The 27,079-nt window shown below is 44.2% G+C and overlaps 1 protein-coding gene across 7 annotated transcripts in view; it reads left to right on the top strand.

The window, feature by feature from the left end:
* Positions 1-27,079, top strand: part of Pcbp3 (poly(rC) binding protein 3) — a 194,012-nt gene that overhangs the window by 52,337 nt on the left and 114,596 nt on the right. For 6 of the 7 annotated variants that reach the window (XM_048346077.1, XM_048346074.1, XM_048346073.1 and 3 more), the window contains exon 3: positions 2,647-2,827. The exons of the other annotated variant lie outside the window; for it this stretch is intronic. The gene's annotated coding sequence lies outside the window, so the exon portion shown is untranslated. The remainder of the gene's footprint in view (positions 1-2,646; positions 2,828-27,079) is intronic. 7 annotated transcript variants of the gene reach the window in all.

Genomic DNA, 27,079 nt, shown 5'->3' with positions numbered 1-27,079 from the left:
GCCAAGGTGGAGCGAAGGGACACGGGCTAGCCTAAGGTGCACGTGGCTGAACGAGATCCCCTTTTCCTCCCTCCTTACCCACCAAGGAAGCCAGGCGCACATGGATCTCGGAGACACTTCGGAGAGCAATCCGGTTTAATCGGGAGGGGCTCACAGTAATATGATGATGACGAGGATTGAGCATGAGCTGGCGATAGGCTGGCGAGCTTGTCCATCCAAGAGCAGCTCCCAAGGACCTCCCTCATGTGCTAACGCCACTTCCCATAGTACCGCCCTCTGGGCAAAGCCCGAGAAAAGGGAGCACACGTGCTCACTGTTGCAAGGTGGGGGATGATCTCAAAGCTACCCCTTCTGGTTCCGACCCAGAAGGAGATAGGTGTGGCTCACTTCCACACTGCTCCAGGGCTGGGGAAATGGCGGCGTCTCGGGAGCGCTCTCCTCTCCCTTCCCCACTTAAGGCCAAGATGAATCCCCAACAGCTATGTATATGGGTGCTTACATTTACCTGAAACAAATGTATCTTAATTATTAAATAGGAAAGTGAAACCAAAAATACACCCTCCCTAGAAGCAGGCATTGAGTGTGGGGAAGGCACTGAACTCTGCTTCCGAGTACCCAGAAGGATGGAAGGGCCACATGGGATGATGTGAGGCTTGGGCCTGGTTGACTGGGGTATGTGTCCTCCAGCCTCATCAGAGGTCAATGGACACTCAGAGCTGCAAAATGCTGTTTCTTTTAGGTAGAGGAGTAAAGAATCTCACCCCTGACGACTCTCTTTCTTTCTGCTGAGGCCATCGCTGAGCATGTTAATTATTTAGATATGGTAATTGCACTAGTGGATCTATGATAGGAATTGAGTTGAATCATCCTTGCCTGTCCTCCCCAGCAAAGAAGCCCTTTTAAACCCAGTTATCCCACCCCCGCTTGTTGTCAGTACCATAGGATTGTACTATTTAGAGACAGCTAATGAGATGCTTAGTCTCAAGATCTGGAGAAAATCAGAATCAAGGCCACCCTTCCCCTGAAGTCAGATCCTTGCGGTGGCTTGCTTAGTTTTGGGATCCCTTCCTTCATTGAGACCATCAAAGTCTGAGCCCCTGCAGATACCTTTGAGCAGGAGGGTCCAGCCACAGAACCCCCAGTGTCACTTCAAATCCCAACATGATCTTGGGAAGGGATGGGCGGGTGGACCATGGGTGCTGTCCCCACTCTGCTGGTCTGTCTCTGAGTATTGCTTGCTCATCCTCTCCCAACAGGGCAGTTCTGGAAGCTAACTGTCCATGTCCCAAGGAGCCACAGCCCTGCCCTTCCCATAGCATAAACAGTAAACTTGGTCCTATGGTAGTTGTATCACTATAAGTGTGACTGACCAAGGAGCAGTCTCCTTGAATGTGTGTGGGGTGTAGGGTAGGCAAGAGGGGAGAAAATTTGGCTCTGGATTGGGCCTCTGGATCTAGACCTCCCATTCCCCTACCTCAGGTGCAGCAGCACTAGCTGCCATCTCTTCTAGGTGGTGGGATGAAAGGGTGGGTGGTGGGAGGACAGAACCGTCTCGCAAGACATTCCACTTGGTGTGGGCTCTGTGTGGAATACTGCAGTATTCCACAAAACTCCTGTGTAACTAGAAGTAAGTAATGATGGATAAGAACTGGAGAAAAACAGCAGACTTGATAGCAGACTTGTTTGTGCCATGTCCAACTCCCCCAAAAGTTACATTTCACTTGTTTCTTTTTCCCTATCACAAGTCTTGTGTGTTTAAATACCATTCTAATGAAAATATTCTGTTATGGGTATGCAGTTTCACATCAGTGCTAATGTGTGTTTGCAAGCCTATTCCAGTGTGAGAGCCTGATTCTGGGACTCACCTCACCTAGGTGCCATTAAAGTAGCTCTCTCCTGGGTATCTGTGCATGCTCAGTGCCTGAACCCTAGACAGGGCATTTCATCAGTCTGTTGTGATTATGTTTTTTCCTGACTGCTTTTTAAGTATTTTACGGTAGGTTCAATGTCCTATCCCTGTCCCTCACCCAAAAAGTCTATTTCATTCAGCGACTGTGTATATTTGAGTGTGTTTGAGTGAGTGTGTATGGTTGGTATTGTGGTTTGAACTCAGAGACTCAAGTTTTCAAGGCAGGCACTGAACCACCTGTTCAAGCGTTTTCTGCAATGGCTATTTTTACATAGGGTCTTGCTTCCAGCCCAGGTGCATTCCTGGGCACATGGACATGATCTGTCTATATTAGGCTTCTCCTTTTAGCTTGGATGACAGGCATGGCCATCTTGGTGTTTAGCTGTCATTTGAGAATGGGTTTGGTGAGCAAGGTCAGGATGGCCTTGAACCAAGATTTTCTCAATCTCAGACTTCCAAACAGCTAGGATTACAGGCAAGAGCTACCAGTACCCTAGCACACTGATTTTTCAAAACCTTTTTTTTTACAATGAGAGTACCTGAAGCTGTGAAGGTATGCAGGTCCTGAGCCTCCCTACAAGCTTCTTCCTAAAGTTCACTCAATCTGCTAGTGTCCTCTCCCTCAGGGAGAAGACTCCAGCCTGTGTGCTGGCCCTCACTTGGGTGGCTGCTTACCTGTTCTTCATCTATTTGTGTGTACCCCTGTCCAACATGTACTGACATCTTCCCTCTCACAGTCCTTTTCCAGGACCTTGGAGTGTGGTCTAGAGCACACAGACATGTTTCTTGTCACCGTGAGGATTTACTTTAATGGAGGATGAAGAACAATAACCAAAGAAAATGATTTAAAAGTACTGTAATTCCTGTTCAATGGATGAGAAGAAGAAGACTGCCTAAAAATGATTAAGGGGCTGCTTGGTGGGTGATCCATGGGAGATCTTTCTGAAGAACTGATGGTCTAGCTGGGTGACTGAAGGAGGCAGGTAGTGTCCCAAGCAGGAAGAATGACCTAAGGTGGGATGTGTTTGTTGGGATAAAGGAGAGACTACAGGGGGCATCTGGGTCTTCAACTCATCTTCTTTTCAATGTCTAATGTGATTCTAATCCCATCCCATCCTTTTTTTTTTTCTTTTTTTCTTTTTGCGGGTGCTGATGCTTGCAAGCAGGGCCTGGGCACTGTACCAGGGTTTCTTTTGTTCAAGGCTAATGCCTCATCAGTGCCACTTGTGGCTTTTTTCTGAATGGTTATTGGAGATTAGAGTCTCATGGACTTTCCTGCCTGGGCTGGATTCCAACCTTGATCCTCAAATCTCAGCCTCCTGAGTAGCTAGGATGACAGGTGTGAGCCACCAGCGCCAGGCCTTAATCCCATCTCATTTTCATCTCTGATGACCTTTTCATGTCTGGATGTTTGATGTAGGTCTTTATAAAATGAATTTCTTTAGCATTTTATGCTTTCTTTGTCTTGAGAATTTTTAATGATGGCTATTTTAACATCTTTGTGTACTAATTGTCTATGTATAATTTCTGTCTTAGTAATCAGCAGTTCATTTTGTGGAGTATATCTTCATGCTTCTTTTATGACCAGCAAGTTTTGAAAAGATGGAAAACATTTTGAATTTTGTCTTATTGGGTTCTGTGTTCTTGCAAAAATTTAAGCTTTTCAAAATGCAATTTGAGAAACCAAGAAAGTTTGGCTCCTTTGGCAATCTGTTAAAAATTTTTCTAGGCAGAGCCTCAGTGTAGCAGTTTTCTCTGGTGCTGATGTGGGCCTACTAGAGAAGCTACCATGCCTTTCTGAGCAGTTGGCCCGCTTTTCTCTAGTCTAGGTTGGGGGTATGGACTCTTCCTGAATCCAAGCACCAGAATGTGACGGGCTTTTTTCCCCACTGGTTCCTCTCCTGGCTTTAGGAGGCTCACTCACTCCTGTGTCCCAGTGAAGACCCAGTGAATCTACCTCTGCTGGTAGAATGGCTCTTGAGCCCTTTTCACTTCTACCTGTCTTTGCCTCCCGAGCTTAAGGCTCCTCTCTGGCCATGCTGGGCAGACTGTACTTGGTTGTGGGCTGAGCTGTCACAAGGTGAGAGACTTTCCTGGAAGGGGCCATCACAGGCTGTTTTTGGTCCCTTCTTTTGGGGTCATTGCCCTGTGCTTTTTGTGTCCCACCTCTGAAAATGTTGGTTTAGGTTTTCTGTCTGCTTTTGGTCTGCTTTCCGCCTCTGTTATATCTGAGAAAGGACTTCTGTTCCTGTAGCCACCACCAGACAGAACTTTTTGATTCTGGTGGTTGTTCCTCTGCTCTCTCAGTGGGCTCTGGTCCTATCATGTAGAACTCTTCAGAGTAGGTCTTGTAAATGTCCTGGGCTATTGTGGCTCACTGTGCTGTGTTCTGCTTCCTACCACTTCCTGCAGGCTCAGAGGTGTTTGAGCATCAACTCTTGTCTCATGCTTCAGTCGAGTGGATTGTGGGTAAGGTTTGGGGGAGTCTGACATTCAGCTTTTATCAAGACTTTCAAGTTCCATTACTTGCTATAGAGCTTTTTTCTTTGGAAATATACTTTTGACCTTCCAAATAGTTGACTTATAAAAACTTTCAGTAAATTATGTTTTGTGAAAAAATTGATATCTGAAGTGATAAATTATTATCACTATTCTCTTTGGATTTTCTACCTGTGATTTCAAATTTTAATTATTTTTTCTTACACTATTTGCAGGATAGTCTACAGAGAGATTGTCATGGGTTTCTCTGTAAGTAGTGATTTTTCACAGTGCTGCCTTAAAGATTGTGTCTTTATGCTGAGGGAGTCTTCTTACATCAGTTGATTTTTTAAAGTCCTGCTTCCATGTGAAGCTGGCCTCTCCGGATGAATTTCTCATCATGGTGTGTGGGGTCCTGTGCTAGCCCAGTGGTGTGTGTGTCCTTCCAGTTTTCTGCAGAGCCAGGATTTGAATAGAGGCTCTTTCCTTCTTTTCTGTTTCCTTTCTTCTCCAAAGTCAACCTGACCATTTAAATGGTCCAGCAGGGGCTGGAGTGCCAATGTCAGCTGGTTCCATAAGACATGTGCCTTCATTCCTGTGATCCATTGATATTGCAGGTCTGATAGTGACACGTGTGCACAATGACTAAGATCTTTGTCCAGAGCCATGTGGGCTGGTGGTGTCTGTGTAGAAGACTGGCACCCAGAAGCTCACACTTGCCCCTGGGTGCTGCATTGTGGTTCTAACTCCAAGTTTACAAAATTGCCTTAAGATAATTCCCTTCAAAATTATATGAAGATATTTTTGTTTTTCTAAGGCTAATAAATGTTTTCATAGTTTTCAGCAGGAAACTTTAAAAATATTTTATGCTCTTGATTCTCTAGTGCATTTAAAAATAATTCTGTTGTTATTACTAAGGTGTGATACAGAGGGGTTACCATTTCATAAATCAGATCATGAGTACATTTCTGTTTTTCGATAATGTCACCCTTTTCTTCACTTCCCCCTTTCAGTTTCCCCCTCCCATCCCTGCCCACAAGTTACATGGGTCATTTCCCACATAGTATATACTGAATAACATGATTTAATTTGTTCACCCTTCCTACCTCCCCCCTTATTTCTTCCCCCAGAAGGAAAAAAAAAGGAAAAACAAACACTACTACCACCAATAACAACAATAACAACAAAAAACCCCCCCACATTTCCATTTTCTGGAGTTCGTTTTGATAAATAGTATTTTAAATGTTCAGAGAAGTTACACCTTTGGGTTCCTTTCCTAAAGGTATCTTCCTTTAGTCTAACTGTATGTGAATGCCTAGAGTCCTGTATAATTTATCATGTCCTATTATATTTTAGATCTAGCTTCCGCATATAAGAGAAAACATGTGCCATTTGTTTCTTCTTGAGTCAGGCTTACCTCACTTAACATGATTTGCTCTAGGTCCATCCATTTTCCTGCAAATGGCATAATCTTATTCTTTATAATAGAAGAGTAAAATTCTATTGTGTACATATGCTATATATTATTGACCACTCATTTGTTGTAAGGCATCTGGGCTGTTTTTCCACAACTTGGCTATTGTGAATAGTGCAGCAGTGAACATGGATGTGCTAGTGTATTTACTGTATCCTGACCTGTAGTGATCTGGGTAGATGCCCAGGAGTGGTATGGCTAGGTCAAAGGGAAGTTCTATGTTCAGTATTTTTTTCTTTTTTATTGTCAAGGTGATGTACAGAGGGGTTACAGTTACATATGTAAGGTAATGAATGCATTTCTTGTTAAATTTGCTACCCCCTCCCTCATTTATCTTCCACCTTCCCTCCTTACTAGCCTCCCATCGCCCAGTTGTACAGGTAATTTCCAACATATTGTCTATTGTCTTGTAAGTATCACTGTTGCATTGGTACGCCATTTTTTTTTTTTTGGTTGTTGTTGGTCATGGGGCTTGAACTCTGGGCCTAGGCATTGTACCTGAGCTCTTCAGCTCAAGGCTAGTGCTTTACCACTTGATCCACAGTGCCACTTCCGATTTTCTGGTGGTTAATTGGAGATAAGAGTCTCACAGACTTTCCTGCTGGGGCTAGCTTTGAACTATGATCCTCAGATCTCAGCCACCCAAGGAACTATGATTACAGGTATGAGCCACCAGCATTCAGCCTATGTTCAGTTTTTTTTTTTTTTTTTTTTTTTTAGGAACCTCCAAACTGCCTTCCAGAGTGGTTGTACTGATTTACATTCCTACCAAAAGTGCAATAGGATTTCTTTTTCCCCATATCCCTGTCAGCATTTGTTGTTTTAATTCTTGATAATGGCTGTTCTAACTGGAATGACATAGAAACTCAGTTGTTTGGTTTACATTTCCTTTATGGCCAGGGATGTTGGGCAATTCCTCATGTGTTTATTTGCCATTCTTCTGAGAGTCTCTTTTTAGCTCCTTTGCCCATTTGTTTATTGATTTGTTAATTTGGGGAGGTGTTTGTTTTTTGAGCTCCTTGAATATTTTGGATATTAGGCCTTTGTTGAATATATTGCTAGTAAAGATTTTCTCCTAGTCTGTTGGCTGTCTTTCTAGTTTAATAACTATGTCCTTTGCTGTGCAGAAACTTTATTTTGATGTAATCCCATTTGTCAAGGCTCACTCCTAACTGATGTTCCCCTGGGACTCTTTATAAAAAGTTCCTACTTATATCTATAAATTCTAATATTTCTCCCCATCTTGCAGTAGTTACAAAGATTCAGGTCTGATGAGGTCTTTGATCCACTTTGAGTCAATACTGATGCATGGTGACAAACAGGGATTCTCTACATATGGATGGATGTCCAGTTTTCCCATCACCAATTACTGAAGAGACTATCTTTTCCATTGTATATTTTGAGCTCCCTTGTCAAATATCAGATAACTGTACATATATGGCTTTATTTCTGGATCTTCTATTCTGTCCCATTGATTTTTGGGCCTGATTTTATGCCAGTTATGCTGTTTTTGTATTGTAGCTCTGTAGTAGAGCTTGAGGTCTGGGATTGTAATACCACCAGCATTGCTTTTTGTGCCTAAAATTGCTTTGGCTACTTGAAGTCTTTTGTGGTTCCACATGAAGTTTTGGATTGTTTCCTCTGTTTTGCTGAAGAATATCATTGAGATTTTGATGTTAAATTTGCAGATCACCTTTGGCAGGATGGCCATTTTCACAACATTAATTCTATCTGTCCATGAACATGGAAGGCATTCCATTTCCTGATGTTGTCTTTGATTTCTTTCTTCTCTAGTTTTTTTTTTTTTTTTTTTTGCCAGTCCTGGGCCTTGGACTCAGGGCCTGAGCACTGTCCCTGGCCTCTCTTTGCTCAGGGCTAGCACTCTGCCACTTGAGCCACAGCGCCACTTCTAGCCATTTTCTGTATATGTGGTGCTGGGGAATCGAACCCAGGGCCTCATGTATATGAGGCAAGCACTCTTGCCACTAGGCCATATCCCCGGCCCCTCTTTAGTTTTTAACTATAGAGGTTTTTTGCCTCCTTGGTTAGGTTTTTTTTCCTATATTTTAAAAGCAATTACAAATAGAATTGTGTTCTTGATTTCCCTTTCTACTTGTACATTATTGGTATACAGAAAGGCTAGTGATTTTTATGGGTTGGTTTTGTATCTTATTACTTTGGCTAAGTTATTGATCAGCTTTAGGAGCTTGAGGATGGAGTCTCTTGGGTTCTTTAGGTATAAGATCATGTTATCTACAAATAGGGATAGTTTGACTTCTTCTTTCCCTATGTGAATCCCTGTCTTTCTCTTGCCATAATTGCTCTGACTAGGAGTTCCAAAATTATATTGAAAAGGGCCTGAAGAAAGTGGACATCTTGCTTTGCTCCTCATTTATATTTATTTGTTTTGTTTTATGCCAGTCCTGGGGCTTGAACTCAGGGCCTGAGCACTGTTCCTGGCTTCTTTTTGCTCAAGGCTAGCACTCTACCACTTGAGCCACAGCGCCACTTCTGGCCTTTTCTTTTTATATGGTGCTGAGGAATTGAACCCAGGGCTTCATGCATGCAAAGCAAGCACTCTACCACTAAGCCATATTCCCAGCCTCCTGATTTATATTTAACATAATGGTTTTAGAGTATATTTAATATAATGTTGGCTGTTGATCTGTCATATATAGCCTTTATTACATTGAGGTAGATTCCTTCTATTCCTAGCTTCTCTAGTACTTTATAACATGAATGGATGTTAGATTTTGCCAAAAGCTTTTTTCTGCATTTATTGAAGTGATTATGTGATTCTTGTCTTTGTCTCTGTTAATGTGGCATATTTATTGATTTATGTATATTAAACCAGCCTTGCCTCTCTGGGATAAAACCCCACCCAATCACAGTGTATAATTTTTTGATTAGCTGTTGAATTCTGGTGGCAAGTATTTTATTACAAAGTTTTTCATCTGTCTTCAGCAGAGAGGTTGTTATATAGTTCTCCTTATTTGTTGGGTCACTGCCTGGTTTTGAGATAGGTATAATGTTGACTTCATAAATTGTGTTTCTATTTCATGGAAAAGTTTGAGGTGTACTGGTGTTAGTTCATCTTTACAGGTCTCGCAGAATTCAGCTGTGAATATATTGGGACCTAGGCTTTTCCTTGCCTGGAAGACTGTCAATTCTCTTAATTTTTTTCAAAGCACAAGCTTTTTATTTTTTGTTGATTCTATATATAGGGTTTGGGTTTTTTTGTTGTTTTGTGGGTTTTTTTGTCTTTAACTCAATGATTTCTCCACTAATCTTTACTGTTTCTCTCCCTTTAGAGGTTTTGGGTTTGTTTTATCCTGTTTTTCTAGAAGCGTTAGTTGTATCATGAGGTTATTTACTTGAGCAATTTCTGTTTTCTTTATGTATGTGCTGAAAGCTATGACCTTTCTTCTCTACACTGCTCGTACTCTATTCCAGAGAGTCTGGCATGATGTGTTTTCATTCTCATTGGACTGTGGTTACTTTCTGTTCCTTAATTCATTGACCTGCCTGTTATTCAACAATTTGTTGTTCAGTCTACATGTGGTTGAGTGTTTTGGGTTTTTTTGTAGTATCTTTTGCTGTTGAGATCTAGTTTAATTTCATTGTATTTGCCCAGGCTTGTTCAATGTCCTAGGATATAGTCAGTTTTGGAGAATGTTCCATGGGATGCTGAGAAAAATGTGAGTTGTGTGGTTGTTGGGTGAAATACTCTTTTGGAATATAGGTGTGAGCCGCCAATGCCTAGCTGAATCTGCCAATTCTTGTTTTTTTTGTTTTTGGCCAGTCGTGGGCCTTGGACTCAGGGCCTGAGCACTGTCCCTGGCTTCTTCCCGCTCAAGGCTAGCACTCTGCCACTTGAGCCACAGCGCTGCTTCTGGCCGTTTTCTGTATATGTGGTGCTGGGGAATCGAACCTAGGGCCTCGTGTATCCGAGGCAGGCACTCTTGCCACTAGGCTATATCCCCAGCCCTGAATCTGCCAATTCTTAAATGTCCCTTTGGTATGTTCTGAGCATTTTTTCCATGATTTTGACTTTTTTTTTTTTTGTAATTCCTTTACTTTATCTTCCACCCCTGATACCCTGTTTTCTACTTCACTTGTTCTATTGCCTGTGTTTTATGCTTCTAAGCTCTTTGTTTACATTGATTCTCATGTCCTCTATTGACGTTTTCATGGTATGTATGTCCTTGTTAATTTCATCTTTAATTTCCTTCATTGGTGTGTAAAGTTTCTGTCATTTTGTTGATGTTGTCTTGTATATTGTGCATTTTCTTTATTATTTTTCCCTCTAATAATTTTTCATGGATCTGCTCTTTTATTTCATTGGCCAAATTTCTCATCATTTCTTTAATGATGCTTTTTCTTCTTTGCTTCTTCACTTTCACTAGAGTTCTCCCCTGGCTTGTTGTTGGTTTTTGAGAGTAGCATGTTGTCTTGAATATTCGTGAATTTTGTGGTCTTTCACTGTGATTTAGACATCTGGGTTCAGGATTTGTACATGCAGTTAAGATTAGGTATTAGATTGAGTGGTAAGGAGCTGGTTTCTGGTGAACACTGTGGGCAGGGTTTTGGGTACAGTTGGGTGCTGTCCATGGCATCGTGTCTGATGGTGTCAATGCAGGGATGCCTGGGCAGGCTTTCTGGTCCCAGCCGGGCACGGACCTTGGCACGTAGGTAGCTGGCTGTATCCCACATTGGGATGCAGAGGTGGGCTTTTGGGCAGGTTGAAAGATGACCCCATGGTGGGAGGCTGGTGCGTGTGTGGTTCCTGTGGTTTATTGGGGTTTGTTCATTTGGGCACCCTTCCTGGCAGTGTTGCACAAGTGGGAGGTTCCCTTGAATGCTGCCTCTGGCTCAGCCGAGGGGAGGGCAGGTGTTTCTGGCTGGTGTTGAAGTCCTGCTGAGTCCTGTAACAACCTCCTAGAGATGCTTTGTCTCCAAGAATGGCAGCCTGAGAGGCTGCAGCAGGGGGCAGAGGGCCCGCACTACTCCAGAATTAATGGTCCCTCAGAGTCTGCTCCTGATGTTAGGGGTCCTGCCGAGTTCTGTAGCAACCTTGTGGAGTCTTTATCTCTAAAAATGGCATTCCCAATGTGCACTGCTATTGTTCAATCTTCCAGTTTTAGGACTCAGCTTCTGGATCATGGGTATGTTGTTGCTGTGGGCTGGTAAGGCTGGGTCACTGGTAGGTAGTGAAGGAAAAAAGGAGGTGGGAAGGAGAAAAAATGAAAAAGTTCTCAGACAGGAGCCTGTGGCTACAGCACTACCACACTGTGAGAGTTGCTTGCTTTGGTTCCTCTGTGTTTTTTTCCTTTTTTTTGTAAATGCTTACATTTGATTCTTCTTGGTTAGTGTCAAGCTTGGATCGTTTCTAGTGTGGTGTGATCTGTGGAAGTGGAGTTCTGTGCTCAAGGCCTGTTCCTCTGTTTGATCAGTTGGTTCTTGTTACTCTGCCATCTTGATTCTTACTCCTGGAAACTTGTTTTTAGCAGTTTTTGATGAAAAGCTAATGCAGCCATAATAGCTGCTGATGTTCAAGAGTGCCTGTCTTTTATGGACTATCCTGATTTGAACATTTCCTATGCAGTTACCAGCTTGGTTCCCATAGTGACCTTTGAGATGTGTATTGGGCGTGCCACTGCATCCCTGAGGCTTGGGGAGCAAAGGAACTTGCTCAGGTCACCTTGGTTCACACGTGAGGCCATGTTTGACTCTATGGTGCAAGGACAAGAGGGAGCTGTTTGTGTGTGACACTGTTGGAACTTGCTGTGGTGAGCCTCCAGTAGGGTTCATGGCAGCCTGTCCCACTGGGAGTCATAGCTCACCATCTCACACCAGGAAGTTCTGCAGACCCAGCCCACTGACCTCCCAGAGCTGTCCCCTGTCTCGGGGGGCCACTGCCAAGGTAGTAGCCAAGTATGCCAAGTGTGGTAGCCGGCGACTTGTTAGAGACCTGGCGGGTTGTGTGAGGCCAGCTCTCAGTCTGAGGTGGGCCACGGTGGGATGAGTGTGGAGCAGGGAGCTGGCTAGTCTCTCTTTCTCTGTGCTAGATCTTTTTTTTCTTAAAATTTCAAACAAGTATTATGCTGCTTCTTAGAAGACATCATAATCCCTAACTTTATAATCGTACAAATCTGTATCTAGTTTTCACGGAATCCTCAAAGGAAGGACCTCTGGAACTCATATGTATAAGTAACACCTTCTATGTGTTGTACCACCTTTCCCTAAGACTTGGGTATTGTCTTTATTCTTCTACACAGATGGGGGACTTGAATTCTGACCTGGCCTATCCTTCTGGAAATAAAGCAGTGTGCTGGGCTGGGTCCTACCCAAGCTCCCCCAGCTGCCTGTGCTGCATAGCTCAGTGGGTTCCAAGCTAGCGATGGCCCAAAGCAGCCAGGCTGGGAGGCAGAGTTGAGCAATGAAATCTGAGCCATCAGTACTTTGAGCAAATGTATTCTGGAGGGCTGCAGAGGCAGACACTGGAAGCCCCCAAGGCCCCAGTCAAGTAAAGGCAGGAGCTTTGTATAGGGCACCTGTGGCCTCTTCTGCAGGTGTGTGAGGGGCTCTAAGATGCCTGAAACATGGCATGGGAGATGTTGATTGGGTCCTACACTCATTTCCTGTGGGATGCCTGGCTGGTGTGCCAAGCCAGCACAGAGCTCATCTGACTTAGATGTTTCCCAGGGGAGGCAATGGCTTTGGAAGCACTTGGTTTACATCTTCACATTGCTCAGATGGTTCTCCACTTCCTTAGAGGAAAAGGAGCACAACTCCCTGTAGAGAAGTGCAGCTGGGTCCTTCTTGCTTTAGGCATCTGGATCTTTGTTTTTACGGGTGAGGATTGATCCCCTACAGTGTCAGTGGCAAACCTACTCCCAGCTCCATCCTAGGGCTGCTTTTCTTTCTCTACACTAAGGTTGGGAGACTAAGAAAGAAATAGTGACAGTGAGTACTTTGTTCAAAGTTTTTACTTGAGGCCTTTTACTATTAATAATACTGAAATGATGGTTTGCTTTTTACATTTTTATGATTACTTCCAGATAACAAAAACTGTAGAATTGGAATTTTTAGACACTATGAAAAATATTAAACTCACCTCAATAGTACAGAAAAGTTTGCTGACTGAATAGGTCCTGGTCCAACTTGGTGACCTAACACCTTGTCAGCCTGCAGTCATTTCACACACACTACTCACTTTGCTGTGTCTGAGTGTCATTTGGTAGGAATGCAATGTTGCTGGGGTGACCACATGGTCATGCTCACCCTCACCGAGTGCTTCCTTGCTTCTGTCCTTGACCCTGCCCAGTCCTTCCCACACCCCCTGGCACATTGGCTTATCTGAGGCTCTTCTATCAGGCCTGCTGTCCTCTTTTTATTTTTTGGTCATGGGCTTGAAGTCAGGGTTTGGGTACTATCCCTGAGCTTTTTTGCTCAAGGCTGGTGCTCTACCACTTGGAGCCACAGCACCACTTCCAGTTCTCTTCAGGTTAATTGGAGATAAGAGTCTCCTGGACTTTTCCTGCCAAGACTGGCCTCAAACCACAATCCTCAATTCTCTGCCTCTCGAGTAGCTAGGATTACAGGCATAAGCCACCGGCGCCAAGCCCTGCTCTCCATTTCTAGATTTCCATCCAGTCATCTGACGGGCCCTGCCTCTGTGACTCCATCAGAGCACTTTCTGACTTTGCCCTGCTTAACCACAGACCACTTCTGCCAGCATACAGGATGACTCAAGCCTTCGCTTAAAATAAAATAAAAACAAAAATTCTTCCCTTATTGCTTTGTTTTCAGCCCAGTGGTAAATTGAATTCAGTGACTTCTGCTTTCTCTTTAAGAGCCACTGAAATGACATTTTTGGTATGTTATCTGTTTTATTTATTCAGATGTTATGATTTTCCTTTGAATATATTTTTATTGTAAAGGTGATATACAGCGGCATTACAGTTACATACAGTGGGTAATGAGTACATTACTTTTTGAACAGTGTCACCTCTTCCCCTCATTTTCTCCCAGTTTTTTCCCTTCTAACCCCCTCCCCCACAAGTTGTATAGTTCATAAAATGACATATTTTTTAAAGGTACACACCGCAAGAAATTGAGAGGAAATGAGAGAACTTTGAAAATTGGAAAGGAAATGGATCAACTGATAGATGTAGCTGGTCTGAAAAACAAAAGGCTGAGAGGTTTATGTGTTTCTGCAGATATGAATGGTATGTATGTGTGTGCCTAGTGCTAGCATGTATCGTATGTGTTACATGTCTGTACATGTTTCATGTGTATAATGAGTGTACTGTGTGCATGTGTATGAGTGTTGTATATTTAACACATGCATGTGAGATGTGTTTTTGTTTATACTTGTGCATGCATAATGTGAGAAGTGTGAGTAGGTTGCATATGTGTATACATGTGTATATATGTGCGGTGTGTATGTATATGTGCACATGTGGTACCTATGTAAGTGTGGCTATATGTGGGCACAGGTGTGATGACTGTGACACCTGTAGAGATGAACATTTTCATGTACACATGTGTGGTTTACATGTATGTTGGTTGTGCATGGATTGGAGGGGACTGGTATTGGATGACCTTTACTCAAGTCCTGGGAATAGCATTACCATATTCCTCTGAGAATGGAGGGAGGCAGTAAGGATGAAACTGAACTAAGAAATTGTAAGAAGGAGCTAGCCATTCTACCCCATCATATCCTGGAGGAAGTGTGGGAGCCCTGTTCTAAAGGTGACCTTGAAGTTTGTAGGAATTAGCAGGCGGGTGCCCAGACTGAAAGTGGATGCACTCTGGAAACCTCGGGATGGCTAAAGAGAGGGAACAGGGTTCTCGCATGGGTAGGCAGAGCATGAGAGCAGGCCCATGGGAGCTGTCCATGAGGTCTGAGAATATTCCTAGCATGTGAGTGGATCAGAGGGTCACTGGTTGACTGGGAGTTTGAGAGGAATTAATAAGTATGTAGAATCTCAAATGAACTGGCAGTGAAAACACATGTGCTGTGGTACAGGAAAGTACAGTACTGGGCAAGGCTGATAGTTACATAGTCATCCTTAAGAAGATGGAGAGGGCCAGAGGGACTCAGGAGAGTTAACTCTTTATGGCAGAATGTGAACAGGTCATATACAACATTGTAAAGTCAAGAGTAATGGTACTGAGAACAGAGCTGAGGAAAGGTTATGGTGCAGAAGCAACATGGGGGTAGGGAGGACTATTTTTCATGGTAAACTTTGTGGAATTATTTGGGTTTTAAAAACTGTACTTCTGTGCTTTTTGTAAAATGAAAGGATATTTAGCAAATATTGTTAGAAAATGTAGTTATGAAGTTAGTGCTTTTTGAGCTCCTTCCCTTTGCTTTTGCTCCTGCCAGAGTAGAGCTCTGTCTAATCGCCAACTGCTTCTCCCCAGAGGGGTCTTGTTCCCATCCTGCACTCATGCCCCGCCTCCAGTGTGCAAAGCCAGAAGAATGTTGTTCTCCTCAGGCCATTGGAGCTCTGCAGTACAGGTCTGGGCATGGCTTTCATGTTCAGGTGCTCTTTTTCAGGCACTTTGACTGCATTCTCCTGGCCTTGAGGTGTCCCCTGCTTTGCTTCTGAGCCTCATGTGTGAGGCCCTACACTTGCCCAGTGTTCAGGAATGATGAGAATCTCATGCCAGATCATGTGCCCCTGGTGAAAATGGACTCATGGTTTCTACTGCCTCACGTTCTCTGTAGAATGTTCCACTTAGCTTAGGTTGAAGACATTACTATTTTTTGGAAGACATTATTTTTTAGAAGGTTGCATAGTTTCATCCATACTGCTGTAAATGGTTTTACTGGATTATACCCCTATGTGCCCCTCCCCCCCATACACACCTGCTCCTCATGGCAGAGTAGTGCGGTGAGGGTCCCGTTGATGAGTTCATATAACTTGCTTCTACTCGGAGCCATGCGTTGGTACTCCTAGGTAGGAGGGAATGGTCATGTAGAAAGAGCACAACGCAGAGTGCCGGATTGGTCTAGGTTTCTCACTCCTACCAAATCAGGGTTCCCACAGTGCTTATGGGAGGGCTCTCCTGGAGAACACGGGGCTTGTGGTGTAGGTGTGACTTGACACGGGGCAGTGGACATCACTGAGCCAGCATTTAGCAATAGTACAGTCTGTTCTGATGTGTCAGCGTCTGTACATTGTTGCAGACATTATGACTTGTTATTTGTCTATTGTAATTGTGTTTTGCTTTTTGTACCTACCAAAAACTTTTAGATGTGGCCATGTGTTAACATGTTTTAAGTTCTAGTAGGGTTTCCGATTTAACTTGGACTTAAATGAAGTCATTATACAGTATACTTACTGCAGATGTCTGCTAAATATTCTCCACTGAGTTTCTTATATTGCTATCAGTTGTTTTTAAGAATTGAAAATGAGCCAGGTACTTATGCCTGTAACCCTAGCTTCTCAGAAGCCTGAGGATCATTGTTCAAAACTAGCCTGGGAAGACAAGTCCATGAAACTTTTTTTTTGTGTGTGTCGGTCTTTTTTTTTTTTTTGTCGGTCGTGGGGCTTGAACTCTGGGCCTGGGTGCTGTCCCCGAGCTCTTGAGCTCAAGGCTAGCACCCTACCACTTGAGTCACAGCTCCACTTCCCAACTCCATGAGAATCTTATCTCTAGTTAACCAGTAAAAGGCAAAGTGAGAGCTTGAGGCCTTGAGTTCAAACCCCAGTGCTGGCACATACTCAAAAATAAGTTAAAAATGAAAATTACATTTTACTAGAGGTATGAATTGTAGCGAGTAAGATTTTTCTCCTTTTATCTCTCAATGTAATGAACTCTGATGGGATTATAAATGTTGATTCTTGGAATTAATACTATTAGTTCTTATTGGTGTTTTTGGGTATTCCCCCAATTATATGCCTTCAGTATTTTATTGTGGCTAGAATAAGGGGTAGGGATGCAGTTAATGTCAGCGTTAGAGCTAGCGTTAAGACAGTATTAGAGCAATTATAAAGTTCAGAATCTGGGTATTGTCAGGGTTACTGTAGGGCTCTCGGCCCTCGCGCGCTTTCTCCCGACCCGCGGGGGAAAGGCTGGAGCGTGCCCTCGTGTGAAAAGCCGGGGACGTGTGTAAGTCGCGAAAAACGCCCACCCAGCCCCTTTACGTTTAAATAAGGACTCAGGATGCCAGGCGCTTTGGGGAACCGTTATGGGAGAATCCGAGGTTTTATTTTCAGGGTGGGGTTTATATAGCAGTAATGGCGGCAGGAAGGGGTGGGATTTGGAGTGGCTAGCTAGACACGGCCATAGGCTGATTATGAGCTGTTCATCACAGTGACATCACAGGACTTCCTCTATGGGCGGTCATCATGTCCCACAGGACCACCCCTGGGTTCCGCCCTCCGAAGGCGGTCCGAGGCGGGAGGCGGGGCTAGCAGCCATGTGGCCCCAGGCCAGGAGAAGAGGCAGGCCTAGGACCACCTCTTAAAGCTGTAAGCCGGTGCCCAACAGGTTACCATGAAGTCTAGAGCTAGGCCTAGCACAGTGCTTTGCTTCCTTTAGCCTCTTACATTCCTCTACATTGCCTTTTCTTGTTCCTCATTTACATTTCCTTTTCCCCCCTCACAGTAGTTTGTGGTCTGCTATCTTCCCCCCACCCCCCACCTCCCTCCCCAGAGCTTTAGATCAGATTACAGCCTGGCAGGAGGGACTGGTCATTTTTCATGGTGACTCACCTGTCCCTCCACAGCATGCTACCAGGCTGTCTGGTGGCCCCACATAGAGACAGTGATGAGTCTAGAGCATCATCCTGGCCCATGAGTGTCTGTGAGGGACAGCATGTGAGGGAGGGGAGAGGTCACCTCTAAGAAGCATTGAAGCAAGCAGGAGCTGCTTTCCTGCCTGCTTTTGTTTGCTGAATGCATGGTCCATTGGGTGTGGGTATGTTGGGGGCAGGTGAGAGGCATTGTTCTTTGTGGCTATATACCACCTCCAGCCTTGGCCTTGGGTCTCTGGTCTTTTCAGCCCCCAGGAAGGTCACTCAGGTCATGGGCTCAGGACACTTCTGTTTCCTGGTTAAGCATTTCTCACTTTATTCAGTTTCCTCCTACCTCAAGTGTGCATTTCCTTCCAATGCAGCAGAACATATCCAGTTATTCTGCCCTGCTCAGGGCTTGGCCACCATAAGACACCATGGTGTCTTGGAGGCTGTCTGAGGTTTCATGTGAAGGGCAGCTGCGGGCATGCTTCAGAAACACAGAACTGGAAGGAGATGTTCATAATGTGCGCTTTTTTCACAGTGCTCTGGTTGTTTCACTCTTTCGAGGTGCAAGACTGTCACCTACAGATCTGTTCATTCTGTTACTGAGCAAATGTGTTTGGTTTTTTCCTCCCTGTGTCCCAGCTGCCATCACCTCACAGCTGGTGAAGAGGCTCTGTAAAGCAGAGCCTGGGTGTCAGGCCAGACCCAGAGAGCTGGTGGTAGCTGGGGGGCAGCTGGTAATGGGAGCGCAGGAATGAGCCCTGCTTTCTACCCTGTAAATCATCCAGAGCATGAGCCAAAAAGCCAAAAAGATGTGAAGACAGCTCACTGCCAGGAGCCCAGCTGGACAGGTGGTGTCAGGCCCTGGTCTGGGAGTCCAGAGACTGCCTCCTGTATCCTGCCTTCTTGGGACTGCTCTGTGACCTTAGCTAGGTTGTCTCCCCTCACTGCTGCTTTTCCATCTATAAGATAGGGCCTCTCTACCTGTGCCTGTTCAGACCCAAAGTGGGAGGAGACTTAAGCAGGATGTACAGGCACTTTCAGCTTCTACAAAGGATTAGGACCTCATTATCTTCCCAGAGATAAATTATATGATTATATGAGAAGATAGTTTCTGTAAAAATTATGTTCCCAGCAGAAGCTCTTCACTGAATCCCCATAATTCTCAAAAATATTGATTCTCCCATTTGATCACTGAAGAAGCAAAAACCTATAGTAAGTCCACACTCGACAGCTGCAAGACCACAGTGCTCTTTCGTAGAGCCCTGGATTCATCCCCTGCCTTCAACTCTGTGCATTATAAGAAGTCCAGAGGCAAGAGCTAACTGTGTGGCATTTTCACCATGGTTTGTGGTTAGGGCCTGTGTCCCGGGTGCATCACCAGAAGTGCTTTTCCTGTTGACCAGGTCACGAGGGCCAGAGGACCAGAGATGTTCTTTGTCTGGCATCAACATAGGCAGGTGAACTGGAGTCAATGGGAGAGTCCAGGGAGAGCCCGTGAACTCGCTGAGGGCTGGTGAGGAATGGGGTAGCTGTTGAAATACTTGACTCTGAAAGAATCTCAGAGAGAATGCTTTTCTTGGTTTTAAAATAGAAGCTATTTCAATATGTTTAAAACCTGAAAAGGAATTAATGGAAAGAGAAGCTAGAGTGCTGGTTGGGGGCAGTCAGGAGGGTGGGATCAGTGTGTGGCCAAGGCTGCCACGGTTCCAGGGAACAAGGCTGCTCTTTTCTGCAGCCACATGACCCAGGTACAGACTCTTTTTTCTACACCCATGTTACTAGCTGTCTCAGTGATGTCTCTCTCTCTAATCACCTTCTTCCTGAGGCAAGACCAAGTCTGGGCTCAGGGCTATGCTGCACTCATGTGGATGCAGCCTTTCTTATCTGGAGTATTTTCTCAGCTTTCCTGTTATTTTCACGACATTGACATTTTTCAAGTTTTTTTTTTTGTGGTACTAGGGCTTAAACTTAAGGCTTCATGCTTGCTAAGCCAGCACTGTACCACCAGCCAGCCCTCCAGGTGGGCACTGTGCAGGGATTGTGCTCTTGTCAGGTTCACACAAAGTCCACTTGCCTCCCTTTAGAGGTCAGAGTTGCTTTCTGAGACAGGACTTGTCTGTTCCTTCCACTGTGGCTAATACCTTGGCCCTTGAGACCCACAACTCTCTGTGGGAAGCTCTTTGGAAGTCCTTGGCCACCTTCCTCCTCCTGAGTTTGGTATCTGTTGCTCTCTGCCTGGACTAGTCTTTGCCAGCATGCATGCACCTGCTGTTTGTCCAGATCTAGTACTCTCTCCATTTAAGCCTGCTGGACTCAGTGAACTTTTATGAGGAGGGATCTACCCTTCTCCCTATTTGCTTATTAATATCAGTTTGTTTGATGGATTATGTTTTTTAATTCTCTACTATTGTAGTGTCTCATTCATCATCACTTACAGTGTTTTTGAAGCTTAAGTGTTCAGACCTGGTGGAAAGCCTGCTTCTGTCCAAACCCTTGCTGCTACCCCTGGCTTTAAAAAAATCCTTTACTTTTCTTTATTGTCCTATATTTTAGGCTCAGCTTATACCTAGAGTCAGTCATGTCTTTGAAGTGCTCTGGTTCTTTGTAGTATTGAAATGTTCAAAGACCAAGATCTGGGTACTAGGTGTGATTTTTGCTGTCAGGTTGTCTTTTCAGAGCTGGGAAAGGCATTCTTGTATATTCATATATGTGTCAACATGCATGTGTAAGTATACACATGCAAATAACATACATACATAATATATATGTATATACATATACCATGCATATATAAAATAAATGGATCCTGCAAGGTCTTTTCTCTTCCTACTATCCATACCTTTAGGTGCCACTGATACTTTCAGCCTTGTTTCTTTTCTGGTTCTGTGAGCTGTTTTGCGTCTGTTTGACACATTTATGAGTGGGATCACTCTCCTGATTACTTTCTGGTAAAAAAAAAAAAGAATAAATAACAGATCTGATAGAGTAACTCAAGTGGTAGACACTTACCTAGCACAGAGTCTGAGTTTAGTCCCCAGTAAAACACATGCAAAATAAACAGAGACATGGTGGTGGGGTGGGGAGGAGAAAAATACTACTGTAATAAATCTCAGTGGCCTCTTAAAAAGAAACTGAAAAGACACTTAAAAAGTATAAAGTAAGTCCAGGTATATTAGAAAGATCTATAAATATTAAGGTACTCAATGCCTGTAGAAAAGTTCCATGAGAGAATTTTTGTCCAAACTTCATTTCCTTAAGCAGTTATCATTACTGTGCCTAACGTTTTTGCTATTATCCTGGACTGGCATGGGACTTGTAATCCTCTTGCCTCAACCAACTGAGCACTAGATTACAGGTATTCCCTACCATACCTGGCTTCTAAGCTTTACACTGCCCTCTTCATCCCCAGGGCTTCAAGTCCCATTAGACACTCACAAGTTCTTTCACTCTCGAGACTTCTTCTATCCACCCAGGGAATCTTACCCTTCCTTGTTGTACCTGATCTTTGTGCTGTGCCATTCCTCTGGAACACAAGGTTTTTCTTAGTGTTACTGCTGCCTGTCTCGTGTGCTTGTGCTCTGGAATTCCATGGCTACATCTTCTCCTCTTCCACTTTGCTCTAGAGATGCATCATTCTCATTGTAAGTTCATGCTTACTCTTGATTTCGACAGGATTTTTACATCTCCAAGTGTTCTTGTGTTGACTCTTGGGTCCAGACCTTGGACGTATAATTCATTCTTACTTTCTGTTCCTCCATTGGCCATTTGTTGGTTGGTGTCTTTTTCAGCATGCCAGTTTTCCTCAGATACTGTTTCTTGTTAGCTGGTAAAGATTGTTTTTTGAGAGGGTCCAGCTCTTGCTGTGACCTCTCCCTGGGTATGGCACAGAGTACAGGTGGTAGTCTGCCTCTACTGACATGGTGAATGTCTGCTCTCTTGTGGATACTGAGTACTCAGTGTGGCCCAGTTCTAGCCATGGTCAGGATGTTCAATTCTGTGATGACTTGTCCAAGCAAATGTGCCCCGTCCTGTGGCATGTCCTCACTGCCCTTGTCTGGCCTGGTAGCTTTATTGCGAACAAATAAATAGCACCATACACTGAAGATGGTGCCAAAGGATTGGGCTGCGCTCTGTGTGGCCCACAGCCATTCCCTTCTTCCAGTCACAGGTTATATCTGGTTTTTCTCTATTTGGCTTTTCCATGGAACATAGTGTTCTTCCCAACACTTGCATTCTGCTTTTCTTTATACTTCTGTAGATTTCACTCCATCTCTTTCCTACTTACACAGTCTCATGTCACTTAATGACAGGAATACATTCAGAGAAATGCTTTGTTTGGTGACTTTGTCCTTATGCACACGCTGTGTACATTTACATAAACTGAAATTTAGTGTAGGTCAACTACCCAAATATCCTCTTAATTCACCAAGAGAAATATAAATTAAGATGAATGAGATTGGTGTCACATGGCCAACTGTTTATAGAAAGCTGTTTTTGTAAGTAATAGGGACATATTCTGGGCTGAAATGAACATGAACATGAAATGATTGTGGTCAGAGGTTGTCCTTAGGCAAAAGCAAGATGCTGGGGCTGGGAATATGGCCTAGTGGTAGAGTGCTTGCCTTGCATACATGAAGCCCTGGGTTTACTTCCTCAGCACCACATATATAGAAAAAACCAGAAGTGGCTGTGTGGCTCAAGTGGTAGAGTGCTAGCCTTGAGCGAAAGGAAGCCAGGGACAGCGCTCATGCCCTGGCCTGGTTCAAGCCCCAGGACTGGCAAAAAAGGCAAGATGCTACCTAAAAAAAAAATAAATTAAAGCAAAAAGGGTTAGGGGGATTACTCAAGTGATAGAGCATTTGCTTAGGAAGTGCAAGGCCTAAAATTTATGCCAAATGGGGAAGGAGGCACACTCTAAAATAATGATAAAAAGTATAGTAGAAGTGAATACATAAACCAGCAATCTAGTTGCTATTATTATTGGCAAATATTACATTCTGTACACAATTGTATGCTTGTCTTGCTGTATGACTGGGTGGTAGGGTGTTTTCAGCTCCATCTTAATCTTCTGGGACACCATGGTGTCATGATTGAAATGCCACTGTGTGGTAAATGACTATATTTGTTTTCTGATCTTGCATAACAAATTAGCCCTAAGCTTGAGCTTATTAGAACAGCAAATATATGTTATCTCACATTTTCTTGGATCATGAGCTGAGGCTGGATCCCTCATGAGGGTACAGTTGCCAGCCAAGGCTGCATCTCCAGAGGCTTCCAGGAAAGCTTCCTCATCGGCACTGGGAGAGGAGGCTCAGACCCTGACCTAGAGCTCTGTGTAGTACACTGTGTGAGTGTCCTCCTGTCATGGCCATTCCCTTTGCTGAAGAGAGGAAATCAGAAGAGAGCATGGAGGAATCACAGTGACTTCTTGTTCTTGTCACACAGTGTCTCTTCTATTATACATTACTAAGTCCACCTGAGGGAGGAGGAATTATTCTGCACTTTTAAAAGGTGAAGCATCAAAGAATATGTACAGAAGGGGCCATGTGGGTACATTCCTTGATTTGCTGTAGATTGGACCAACTACAAACCTTCAAAGGGCCTATGTGGGCCTCACTTTTCCATTTCATAACTTTAGTGACAAGTGACTTCTCTTTCATGACAGTTTTTTCCTAGGTCATATAAAAAGGCAGCGTGTACTTAGCTTATTTGGTGGCTCATTATTATCTGACACACACCTCTTCCAAGTTCCTGCAGCGGGCTCTTAGATGCCTCTACCCAGTCCATAGCTGCTCCATACCAGGCAGCAGTAGCCTCCGTGCTGTGTGGGGCATCCCCTCAGGGCTGAAATCTCACAGCTCCTTCCTTTGAGCGCTGTGACGTGTCCCTGTTTGTGACATAGATGACATAGAGTGATCTTTATTTTGCAGCACTGGCTCAGGCACTGGGGCATGCAGTTCCACAATGGTGTGCCTCCCTGCAGTGTTGAGAGGAGCACGCAGGTGATTCGGCCATTGCACCGTGAGCACGCTGTGATGCAACATGCACATGCGCTGGGTGAGAGGGCAGCTTGTCGATGGGTTTTGTTACTTTTTCTTTTCAGTTTTCAGTTTTTCATCATTTATTCCCCCAAATTCTCTGCATAGAAGGATATTTGGAAGACAAAATGGGTAGAAGGAGACAAAGTCACTCACATAGAATTTGTTTTGTTGAATGCCCATGTGACAGGAGGAGAGGGGGGCATTTTCAGATAGGAGCCTGCCACGCTTGATTTTGTCAGCATTGAACAGTTACTGTCTTCTAATGATACTGTGTGTGTAATACATGGCTTTTTATTACTGAAATGATTGAAGAGAAAAGTAGCTGCACGATTTATTCCTTAGAGGTTCCTGTTAAGGTCACTGCTTTTGTGATACAGTTTTAGGACTACCAGTTGTGCCAACACAAGCATGCAGGCAGCCCACTCATTGCCTGTTCTGTTGTTTTAGTTACCCTTGCTGCCCAGGCAGGGTGTACTCACAAAGCCAGATGAGGCACCTGTGCCTGTAGAGGGGAGGGATGAGTGGATGTGGTTACGAGTGCCCGAGGGACCACAACAGCCAACTCCAGGGCGTTTTCGTACTTTTTAACTTAATAAAAAAAACACCATAGAATGTAAAAAATAGCTTTAAAATGTTAATTTTCCATTTGTCACATTCTGTAATGGAAAGAGTGGTGTCATGTTTCTGTGTGCTTGCTAAGTGATAATTACGAATGTGGAGACAGATATGGTATGCTGGGAGCTGGCAGAGCCCAGCCAGAGATGCTTTTCTCCTGGAGGGAGGAGGTAAGGAAGTTGGTTTCCTTGACTGGTTCAGTGGTCCCTAGGGGCTTGGAGCTGGGCAGAAAGGGTCTGTATTCTGGGCCCTGGCCCATAAGTGGATGGACACTGCATCTAGGCACAGAGGGGCACAGAGGGGCACAGAGGGGCAGGTGCATAATGCTGGGCCCTTGAGCAGTGAGATGGGCTCTTGTGCTGACCTGGCACCAAGTCAGAGTGCAGAGTACAGCTATTAACAGAAGGCAATATCCCTTAGGGGAGGCAAGGGACATAGGGTGCACGGAAAGGGACTAGAAGATGCCTCACATGGACTGAAGCAACTGGCTCCTGAAATGACCTGCAGGGCTGTTGTCATGGACCAGGTGAGGGAGAAGGAAGACCAGGCCAGGACCTAGGAAGCCTTCCTAGGAGCTTTACCTGCACTCCTAGGTTTGGTGTACTTCTGGTATGTTGGAAAAGTTGAGATGATGAGGGTTCTTCTTTTTAAAGAAAAATTATAGTCCTGAAGTAAAGTTGTTAGAAATAGTAGCTTAAAAATAGGACAGCTCAAATAAGTAGAGAAAAAGTACTCAGGCTAAGCCTCATCATCATCTCCTAGACAGACGAGCATGAATTAGACTTTGCAGCATGAGGGGCCTTTGCAACTAGTGGGTCGCCCCTGCACAGGTGGGCCCTCGCAGCTAGTGGGGCGCCCCCGCACGGGTGGGCCCTCGCAGCTAGTGGATCCCGCACGTGCACGAGTGGGCTCTCGCAGCTGGTGGGGCCTGCCCGCACGGGTGGACTGCTAAGCTAGTGAGGCCCTTCTGCATGAGCTGGCCTCTGTGGGGGAATGTGAACATGTAGCACTTCTGGCCCCAGATGTGGATGAAGTGTGACAGCGGTAGTAGCCATGAGTTGGCCTCTGTGCAGTCATGAGTTGGCTTCTGTGTGGTGGCTGCAGAGGGTATACTGTTGAGGTTGTTAGTGGTGCACACCATTTTGTCCTGGGATTCTTCTACAAATGGGTGTTTTCTCATCTTCCTTAGTACCAAATGTTACAGATTGAATATGTCCCCAAATTGAGCCCTAACCTCCGAAGTCACTGTGTCCTTAAAAGAGCCTCATTAAGGGTCAGTAAGATCACACATGGGACCCAGACCTGTAGGACTGTGGCTTTATTTACAAGAGCAGAGATACCAGGGCACATTCCCCCATGTGAGGACTCGGGCAGGAGACTATCTGCACACCTGGACTGAAGCAGTCACCAGTCAGATCACTTGGCCCCGATCTGACTCCCAGCCACAAGGCCTGTCAGAAGTAAATGCCTGTTGTTTAAGCTGCTCAGTCTGTGGTGCTTTGTCACAGCAGTTGAGTAGATTAAAATGGCACTTACACATGTCATGGCTACAGGTTCCAGAGAACAGAACTTGCTGGGTGGATATTTCGCCTGCGGAGATAATGATGCTGCCCAGTCACTTGCAGGCCTTTGACAAGTGGATAGAAAAGATCAATTTCTCTTCAACATGAACGCCAGGGTCCTTCCTCCTTTTGGGCCCATTGTTAATTAATTGTGGGTTATTTAAAGGTGTTTTTTTTAAAATTTAAACCAAATAGGAAGGCTAACACATCATTAACAATAGCAAAAATATTACTATATGTCAAGCCCTGGTTAGAAAAAAAAATCTCTCACTCATACTTACACACACCTAAGCTCTTTTGACTCTAATAGCAAGTGTTAGTCACATTTACCCTCTCTATAGTGAGATGTAACTCAAAGAGCATAAGTTATCTATATGTTTATTTATTTATTACTTAGTTATCTACTTGCTTATTTAAAGACAAAGTTCATTATGTATCCTAGGCTAGCTTTGAACTTGTGATTCTCTTCCCTAGCTTCAAAATGCACTATTTTAAAGTGTTTAGTGGCATTGAGCCTTTCCACAGTATTGTTCATCCTCCATACCTGTCTCATTGTAGAACATATCGCCATCCCATAGTGAAACTGCATCCGTTTGAAGCTGCGCCCACCCTCCATCCTTACCTGACACCTTCAGCCACCAGTCTGCCTCTGACCCTGGACATTTCATATTTCTGCCTCTCTTCTGGACATTTCATATCTATAAAAAGATATGAGTTATGGCTTCCATTGAGCCTATACTTCCAGAGTTCAACCACATTGCAGCTTGTCTCAGATCTTCATCACTGGTTATTTATTTACTTACCTATTTAGTTAGTTAGTGGTGCTGACAATCAGACCTTGAATATGTATACTAGGCAAAAGTCCATCCTCCATTGCTCTTAAAAGCAGAATCTCCTCCACTGTAGGGCTGTTCCAGGCTCTCTAAGTCTGTTTTTCTGTTGATAGACATTTGTTTGTTTGTTTTTCTACTTTTTTGGCTGTTGTAAATAGTGCCACCATGAAAATTTTTGTATGGGTCTTAATTTGGATGTCTCTTTCAGTTCCCTTGGTATGAAATTGTGGTAATCCCATGTTTAGCTTACTGAGGAACCACCAACTGTTCTCCATAACACCTACACTATGCTATGCTCCTCAAGTGAAACCTGTTACTCTGCTTTAATATGTGAAGACACAGGGTTTGGAAAGATAGGTGGATTTAGCGTTGGGCAAGAACATTCAATGGCAGAGGAAGCGCTATG

This window comes from Perognathus longimembris, chromosome 5, assembly GCF_023159225.1.
Source record: "Perognathus longimembris pacificus isolate PPM17 chromosome 5, ASM2315922v1, whole genome shotgun sequence".
In the NCBI taxonomy this organism is placed as follows: Eukaryota; Metazoa; Chordata; class Mammalia; order Rodentia; family Heteromyidae; genus Perognathus; species Perognathus longimembris.
The sequence above is the reverse complement of the archived record's forward strand: the minus strand, read 5'-3'. Positions and strand labels throughout refer to the sequence as shown.